At 46.3% G+C, this 9,880-nt stretch overlaps 1 non-coding gene across 1 annotated transcript; it reads left to right on the forward strand.

The window, feature by feature from the left end:
• The first annotated feature begins 9,021 nt into the window (after window positions 1–9,021).
• TRNAM-CAU (transfer RNA methionine (anticodon CAU)) lies at window positions 9,022–9,093 on the forward strand. Its single transcript has one exon. It is a non-coding gene; the product is annotated as a tRNA-Met (tRNA).
• The last annotated feature ends 787 nt before the right edge of the window (window positions 9,094–9,880 follow it).

The raw sequence follows: 9,880 nt of genomic DNA on the forward strand, positions 1-9,880 counted from the left end.
CCTGTCCCCATTGCAATCCTTGTTCTCAACACTGACGGCAAAAATGCTTGCTGTAGGTGCTCGAAACAAGAAAAAAAGAGGCATCAAATGGCTAAGGATATGCAGTGCTGCTAAACAGTCTCACAACGCATTCAGAACTCAGAGTTTCTTAACGGTAGCGGAGTGAAATCCTTCGGTTATATTACATCCCCGTGGCACCAAGCCGTTGGTCCCTCCACCCAGACTGAGACGGGTGTCTTCTGGCTCATATTCGCCAGGCCTTGCCGCCCGATTAACTCTTGATTGAGCTCCGTACATTCGGGTTCAACTTCAGTGTCACAAGAAAAGAAAATATATGTTGCCAAAAAGCCCTAAGTCATGGGTGTTAACAAGTTCGCTGAGCATTATGGCAGGCAAGCTTCATTTCAGGTGTTCGAAGACTCTTTCTAGTGTACGGACCTTGGGCATGCAATATTAATGGCTAGATTTCCGGATCTTGCGATGTTGACAACTTCACCCTATTTCTCTCGTGAAAAAGTGATGTATTTGCCAACGGCAGAGAACTGTACTATAGTTTCCTGGAACCGCTGCTTGCGTAATTTGATTATGAGAAATACGGCGTGTTTGTACTTAATAATAAACATCCCCCACCCCTACTTTCTGGAAGCATAAAAAGCGAACTGCTCATTTTGTTGAGGAAAAATTTGCACATTTATGCAATATTACGCCCGTAATGCTGTCACCCGTGTTTTGCAGGAGTATGACGTACGTGGATCAGGACGGTACTGAGCACTACCACACCGTGCAAGACTACCCCTCATCGCTTGAGAAGAAGACCAAACTGCTGAACTACTTCTCGACTTACATGGAGTCGAAGCTCCAGAAGACAGGGTCGGGACGTCAGTCCGCGCGAGTGCGACAATCTGTTCAGGCTGCCCGTGTTGGGATCGTGGCTCCGCACCCGTACAGCCATGTCTTTCTACCTCACTAATGGGATCGTACAGGTAGGCGTGACCACGTTTATTCTTTAAATGTCAAAAGCATTCAACTCAGTTTTTTTTTCGAGAGGATTGCTCTGTTTTAAGCTAGGCGTTGTAAGGGTAGTCTGCTTAGATTACTGTATCGCGCAGTTATTATAAAAAGTAAAAAAAAAATACTGAACGGGGTGACATGTTTGCAAATGTATAGTTGATGCATACAATGAGTTTGGCAAAAGCGTGAGTCGCCGCGCGACTAAGCATTTTATTTGCATGAGTGCTTAGCCACGTTACCGCTGTGGCATACTGTATCCAAGGCGCGAGCGAACGAGCCAGCAAGCCTGAGGCTGAATTCGACGCGATTTCTGTCCAATCGCATTTTCATGTAAATTTGCGTAGTAACATTTACCTTTTCGATCGTACGTATTTTTTTAGGTTTCGATGCAGTGAAAGCCGCTTAGCACTCCAAATACGCAATATATAGAAGATGAAACGTCAGCCTCTTCACGTGCACGATGTTTTGTGTAAACTTTCATGCGAAAGTTTCATTTGTATTCTCGTGGATTTATTTCTGCTTCAATTCTCGTGAAAATGTGTCAGGAGAGTGCAAGCATCAAAGGTGGATTGGATAACAAGATGCGAAAGTGCAATCCATGGCACGTCACAGCCCGTTTCCGCTAAATCGGTCGTGCTGAGAGCAAGGTGTATTTTTTATTATTGTGTCTTAGATTATACAACCTGCAAATTTTCGAGGCTACTTTATGCGTGACAAATATTTCTGTCAAAGATGGTTTTCATCGCCTAAAGCACAACATCCGTTTCAAATAGTGTGTCATCTTTGCAGGTCAACTTTCTTCAGGACCATTCGAAGCTCATTCTGTGTCCTCGCATGGCCGCGGTGACGCATGTCAAACCCACCGGCACATTTCACACGTACAGGCTCAAAACACTTCAGCGTGCTGCCCGCCGAAGCTGCTCGCGCTCCTTCAGTACACCCGCACTATCCTGGACAAAATGGCCACTCAGTCATGCTAGTTGGGCAGGGCCGCTGCTTTACTAGACTGGTGGGATGCAATGGACCGACCGTGGTTTCACGTGTTATATAGATTTAGTCTAAGGATGCATTTCTACCGCATGTTTCTTTTATTTTCATACTTGTTAAGGAGATGTAGACACAGGCAATAGATTCTGCACTTGACGACTTGATTGTAAGCACACTAAATATATTGACATTCTTTCATTAGGTTAAATACGGTGAGAGGCTTTCATTACGCAGAACAAAAATATAACATCAGGCGAACGAAAATCCGAGCCGGGAGGGTACCCCAAACTCTGGCAGCCCCGTGAAATTTTGCGCAATTCCGACCACAGGGACATTGTCCTCTTATGCACATCTTGAGGCTTTGAAGGCCACACAAGACCCCTGCAACAGAAAACCGGAAGCCAACAAACGCTTTTGATGTCACACCACCACACAGTTTCACGAAATATGATGATTTAAAAACGAATGATATAAAATTGTGTCTTCAAAAAGCAGACTGTGAATATATACCTTAGCAGTGCATGTGGACACAAAAGCAATTATTGTTGAGGTAAGACGTCACAAAACGCTATTACCCGAATCCATCCGGAGCATACTAAGAGCCAGTCAGAAAGCTCTCGGGGCTCTTCCGAGCCATTCGCAACTGATGAGCGTGCGGAGAGCGAGCCGTATAGCCAGCCTTCTTCCCATCTTCGTTAAGTACGGACCCCTCATGAAACCGGAGCCAACCTCGTCGCGGGATCTGACTCCAACGATGAAGAGGGGTACGGCGGCTGCTGAACGGAAGCGACGGTGCATGCTGTCAGAATCCTGCGCTGGATGAACGAGACCTAGCAGTGTGACTCCACAGTGAAGGCGAAGGACGCTGAGTGTATGCCATGGAAGCGCTAGGTAGACGCCAAGCTGCGGCAGCGCAAGGCTGAAGCCAAACACGGGAAACTCGAGGGTGCAGCGGAGGCGAGTCGCACGACTGAGGTGCTAAATAGGAGTTTATAGGCGCAAGAGCGACGAATACAACACAGCGCCAGAGAAATGTATCTTTACGTTTTTGTACTGTCTAAAATGGGAGAGGATTATGATAGGCTGTGTATTAAAATTAGGCTAGCTGGGTATTGCCACAAGCAAGAAGGCGAGGAGTTAACTCCCACCGTGCTTGGCTACGGCGCCTTCTTGTCAGTGCCAGGGTACCCTTTTGATGATGATGAGGAATTTTTATGTCGCAAGCGCATCTGTGGCCAAAGCGCGCCAGATGAGGTTTGCTCGTATACTCAACGTTTTCGTCTACTCGTCTACTCCCATGCAATTCACCAGAAAGAAGTCGAGCACCAGGCCTGGGGGAAAGATTGTATCCATTTTATCACCGGTGGCTACCCGGCGGTGCTGTGGATCGAACCCCGCACATCCTGCATGCGACGAAAATGCTAAAACTACTAGGTCATCGCTACGGTACCCTTTATGCGCTATAGCGTTAGGGAGCTCGTGTCGCAGAAAATCCCACGCCATCGTGGGACTCAGATTAAGTGCAAGCAGCATAATCTCGAGACGCAGCGCACCGAACCTTAGAATGCACAAGCTCGAAATAGTAGTGAGGGCAACGTAGCTTCTAGCGAAGGAGAACGCGTCATTCAGAATGAAGCACGTTATGAAGTCCTATCGCAAATGAGAGGACATAGATCTGTTTTTGCTAACCGCTTAGCGCGCATCAGAGAAGATATGGTTTAGTACACTAACGTGGCCGCAGAGCCTGCTGCCACTATTGCGATGTCAGGCCGCTGAGGTGATTCCCGCTTGACTAAACAGGACGCAGAAAACTATGGCATTGTAAAGACAACCCTGCTAATCTAGTACTTAAAGTCAGCGGAAACACTCTAACATAAAGTTTCACAACTCCGATAAAGCAAAAGGTGAGTAATACTCAGAGTGTAATCAACAAACTCATAGAACCGCCATGTTATGACGAATTCCTATTGCACTCTAGATTTTTCCAAAATTCACAAATTTGGAGACAGTCTAGAACCCACCTTTTGTCCTACAGATCAGGATAACGCATTATACTTTAGGGACGTGAATCATACCCGGACTATGATTAAAAAACCCATGGATGCGCCTTCTTGTGATGAATTCTTATTGGATTCGGGATTTTTCCTAAATTCATGTATTTGGAGACCATCTAGAACCCATCTTTTGTACTACAGACGCGTAATAAGACGAAAACATCTCGACAAATTCTACTCTAGGCATGAATGGCGCGAATCTTTCCATTGCTGACAGCGATGAGTGGATAAGAACCCTGCACTGACACCTTATGTGCGCCCGTCATCATCACCCATGACTCGCGACTCATGACTTCAAATGCCATCTACGTTCCCGGAAAACAGACCGGATCCACCCCTGCATAAACTGTGCATGACTTTGACGCCCGGGGTGCTCTCTATAATGAAATGCCATTCGCAGTCTGCTTAAAGAGTGGTCAGGGAGAAACTGCTTGATTCAAGTCTTCAACCATTTTCTTCTCTCCACAGATCAGTTGCACTTTCGCTAAAATGAGGGCTGGTGACAAAGTACTATTAGTAGTTCTGCACAGTGTTCACGTACATGTAACTAGCATATGATTGTTACATTCTATACATGGCTGACCGGAAGGCAGCCACCCCGACTGAGTGCGTCGGTGTAGAGGTCAGAGGCATATCGTGGGCGGCAGAGGTGGAGGCGGACGGCCGTGCTCCATACCACCTCTTTGTTATTCGTAGATTATTCGCGGGCAGCTCCATGCCAGGTACGCCAACCCAGGCTTCACGTCACTGACCTCTTTCATATCAGCAAAAAGATGCAGAGCAGACGGCATTTCTAGATCCTCACCAGAAAGTGGTGCAAGAACAGTCTGCATTTATGTTTGCACTTTCAGAGCGAGAAATTGCGAATTTTTGACAGACTTCTCCCATGTTCTAGAGGTGTTGATGGAGGCTTGGAGAGAGAATTGTGCATCATTATCAAAGAACACAGGTCCCTGGAGGCTATGGAGAACCTTCCACGCACTATCACGGTACAAATTGTCCTCCTGAACCCGCGTACCATGCGTGAGCATTCCAGAGCAGAGATGCAAACGCTTTCTTTCCGAAACCCATACAAAAGCCGAAGTGTCTGGCAAATGTGACAGTGACTTATAGCTTGTCCAACTTGTTCTTCCATGCGAGGCCCGCAATAAAGCTCACGCAGCCTTTGCTTAGTTCGTACAATTCCAGGGTGGTTTCGATGTACAAAGGTGACAAGCGTAGCTCTCAACACATCGGCGAGTGCAGTCATTTCGCCTCGTAGCAACAAAGCTCTGATATCTTCATCTTTTGCTTACAAATATAAGCCCCTTGACACCACACTCGCTTTCGAGAACAGTTTCACCTTCACCGAGCTAGCCAACGCCCTGGTGCAGGTTCATGTTTCAGTGCTACGGGGAAAGAAGGAGCGCTTCCCTACTGAAAAAAGTTTTATGAGGCAATAAACTCATACAGTTTATCATACAAATGTCATAGACTTATCATACAAATCACATAAAATTATCATTCAAATGTCATTCATTTCTGTGAAATCATACAGTCATCATAGAGATATCATAGAATATCATACAATCTATGCAATTCGTATGATATTCTATGATATCTCAATGATGACTGTATGATTTCACAGAAATGAATGACATTTGAATGATAATTTTATGTGATTTGTATGAGAACTCTATGACATTTGTATGATAAACTGTATGAGTTTATTGCCTCATAAAACTTTTTTCAGTAGGGTTGGCCTGAAGAATGCTCCGTCATCTCTGGCTGATCCAGAAAGATGACCTTCGCCTCTCCGTTTTTTAAAAAAACATCTGGAGAGTCAATACGCGAAGAAGTAACGCCAATTCCAAGGCGTATAATCTACCTCAACACAACGGTCAACCTCAGGCGTATCTCTCTCACGTCAACATTGTGCAAACTGACGGATCTAATGGCGGCCGCCCGAGTGATCCACGCCAACAAGAGCAAGCCGACTTTGAACACATGAAACTCCACACCCACTGCTGAGGCGGATTGTCAATTCCAGTAGGTGCCGCAGTATTTGGAGAAACAGGTTGAGATCCTTGAGACCACACCGGCGGCAGGTGGTTGTTTTTTCTTCTGCTTTTCTAATCAGTTATCTTTAAACGATAACATATTCAGTAATATTCTAAATTGATCAACACCACAAAATAAGTAACTTAAAAAAAAAAAATCCCCTGTGCCCCCTAGTTTCTGTGGCTGTTGGCTTCTGTCATATTTATAACGAGCCCCTCATCCCCCTCCCTTGTTTGCTTAATTGCTTAGCGAGGGCCTCGATTCTGGCAGCCTTGACGCCTTAGGAAGCATAAGAGGGTTCTCACGCAGCTTCCACCCTCTCCGTTCGATGACGTTCTACGTCACACCTGCGGTAACTCAGGACGTTCTACGTCCGCCGCTTGTGAACGTGGGTGGCGCTGATGAACACTCTCAAGGTTAGGTTACTTGTAAACATAAATACCCCCGAAAGCAGAAGAATTGACAGCTGTCGCCGTAGCTCAGAGGTAGAGCACCGGACGCGTAATTCGGAGGTCGTGGGTTCGGACCACACCGGCGGCAGGTGGTTGTTTTTTCTTCTGCTTTTCTAATCAGTTATCTTTAAACGATAACATATTCAGTAATATTCTAAATTGATCAACACCACAAAATAAGTAACTTAAAAAAAAAAAAATCCCCTCTGCCCCTTGGTTTCTGTGGCTGTTGGCTTCTGTCATATTTATAACGAGCCCCTCATCCCCCTCCCTTGTTTGCTTAATTGCTTAGCAAGGGCCTCGATTCTGGCAGCCTTGACGCCTTAGGAAGCATAAGAGGGTTCTCACGCAGCTTCCACCCTCTCCGTTCGATGACGTTCTACGTCACACCTGCGGTAACTCAGGACGTTCTACGTCCGCCGCTTGTGAACGTGGGTGGCGCTGATGAACACTCTCAAGGTTAGGTTACTTGTAAACATAAATACCCCCGAAAGCAGAAGAATTGACAGCTGTCGCCGTAGCTCAGAGGTAGAGCACCAGACGCGTAATTCGGAGGTCGTGGGTTCGGATCCCACCGGCGGCAGGTGGTTGTTTTTTCTTCTGCTTTTCTAATCAGTTATCTTTAAACGATAACATATTCAGTAATATTCTAAATTGATCAACACCACAAAATAAGTAACTTAAAAAAAATCCCCTGTGCCCCTTGGTTTCTGTGGCTGTTGGCTTCTGTCATATTTATAACGAGCCCCTCATCCCCCTCCCTTGTTTGCTTCATTGCTTAGCGCGGGCCTCGATTCTGGCAGCCTTGACGCCTTAGGAAGCATAAGAGGGTTCTCACGCAGCTTCCACCCTCTCCGTTCGATGACGTTCTACGTCACACCTGCGGTAACTCAGGACGTTCTACGTCCGCCGCTTGTGAACGTGGGTGGCGCTGATGAACACTCTCAAGGTTAGGTTACTTGTAAACATAAATACCCCCGAAAGCAGAAGAATTGACAGCTGTCGCCGTAGCTCAGAGGTAGAGCACCGGACGCGTAATTCGGAGGTCGTGGGTTCGGATCACACCGGCGGCAGGTGGTTGTTTTTTCTTCTGCTTTTCTAATCAGTTATCTTTAAACGATAACATATTCAGTAATATTCTAAATTGATCAACACCACAAAATAAGTAACTTAAAAAAAAAATCCCCTCTGCCCCTTGGTTTCTGTGGCTGTTGGCTTCTGTCATATTTATAACGAGCCCCTCATCCCCCTCCCTTGTTTGCTTAATTGCTTAGCAAGGGCCTCGATTCTGGCAGCCTTGACGCCTTAGGAAGCATAAGAGGGTTCTCACGCAGCTTCCACCCTCTCCGTTCGATGACGTTCTACGTCACACCTGCGGTAACTCAGGACGTTCTACGTCCGCCGCTTGTGAACGTGGGTGGCGCTGATGAACACTCTCAAGGTTAGGTTACTTGTAAACATAAATACCCCCGAAAGCAGAAGAATTAACAGCTGTCGCCGTAGCTCAGAGGTAGAGCACCAGACGCGTAATTCGGAGGTCGTGGGTTCGGATCCCACCGGCGGCAGGTGGTTGTTTTTTCTTCTGCTTTTCTAATCAGTTATCTTTAAACGATAACATATTCAGTAATATTCTAAATTGATCAACACCACAAAATAAGTAACTTAAAAAAAAATCCCCTGTGCCCCTTGGTTTCTGTGGCTGTTGGCTTCTGTCATATTTATAACGAGCCCCTCATCCCCCTCCCTTGTTTGCTTAATTGCTTAGCGAGGGCCTCGATTCTGGCAGCCTTGACGCCTTAGGAAGCATAAGAGGGTTCTCACGCAGCTTCCACCCTCTCCGTTCGATGACGTTCTACGTCACACCTGCGGTAACTCAGGACGTTCTACGTCCGCCGCTTGAGAACGTGGGTGGCGCTGATGAACACTCTCAAGGTTAGGTTACTTGTAAACATAAATACCCCCGAAAGCAGAAGAATTGACAGCTGTCGCCGTAGCTCAGAGGTAGAGCACCGGACGCGTAATTCGGAGGTCGTGGGTTCGGATCCCACCGGCGGCAGGTGGTTGTTTTTTCTTCTGCTTTTCTAATCAGTTATCTTTAAACGATAACATATTCAGTAATATTCTAAATTGATCAACACCACAAAATAAGTAACTTAAAAAAAAAAATCCCCTGTGCCCCTTAGTTTCTGTGGCTGTTGGCTTCTGTCATATTTATAACGAGCCCCTCATCCCCCTCCCTTGTTTGCTTAATTGCTTAGCGAGGGCCTCGATTCTGGCAGCCTTGACGCCTTAGGAAGCATAAGAGGGTTCTCACGCAGCTTCCACCCTCTCCGTTCGATGACGTTCTACGTCACACCTGCGGTAACTCAGGACGTTCTACGTCCGCCGCTTGTGAACGTGGGTGGCGCTGATGAACACTCTCAAGGTTAGGTTACTTGTAAACATAAATACCCCCGAAAGCAGAAGAATTGACAGCTGTCGCCGTAGCTCAGAGGTAGAGCACCGGACGCATAATTCGGAGGTCGTGGGTTCGGATCCCACCGGCGGCAGGTGGTTGTTTTTTCTTCTGCTTTTCTAATCAGTTATCTTTAAACGATAACATATTCAGTAATATTCTATATTGATCAACACCACAAAATAAGTAACTTAAAAAAAAAAATCCCCTGTGCCCCTTGGTTTCTGTGGCTGTTGGCTTCTGTCATATTTATAACGAGCCCCTCATCCCCCTCCCTTGTTTGCTTAATTGCTTAGCGAGGGCCTCGATTCTGGCAGCCTTGACGCCTTAGGAAGCATAAGAGGGTTCTCACGCAGCTTCCACCCTCTCCGTTCGATGACGTTCTACGTCACACCTGCGGTAACTCAGGACGTTCTACGTCCGCCGCTTGTGAACGTGGGTGGCGCTGATGAACACTCTCAAGGTTAGGTTACTTGTAAACATAAATACCCCCGAAAGCAGAAGAATTGACAGCTGTCGCCGTAGCTCAGAGGTAGAGCACCGGACGCGTAATTCGGAGGTCGTGGGTTCGGATCCCACCGGCGGCAGGTGGTTGTTTTTCCTTCTGCTTTTCTAATCAGTTATCTTTAAACGATAACATATTCAGTAATATTCTAAATTGATCAACACCACAAAATAAGTAACTTAAAAAAAAAAATCCCCTGTGCCCCTTGGTTTCTGTGGCTGTTGGCTTCTGTCACAGTTCAAAAGTTAGCTATTCAGTATTAGTTCACAAGACCACTAGTCAGCACGTCTTAGATGTATTGTGATGTACTAAACCGCTGATAATGCTATGCCGAAAAAAGCGCTCTTCTAACCAAAAAGTTTATCTTTCAACATTT

Source organism: Amblyomma mixtum, chromosome 3, assembly GCF_055824585.1.
Source record: "Amblyomma mixtum isolate Tamu chromosome 3, ASM5582458v1, whole genome shotgun sequence".
Classification (NCBI taxonomy): domain Eukaryota; kingdom Metazoa; phylum Arthropoda; class Arachnida; order Ixodida; family Ixodidae; genus Amblyomma; species Amblyomma mixtum.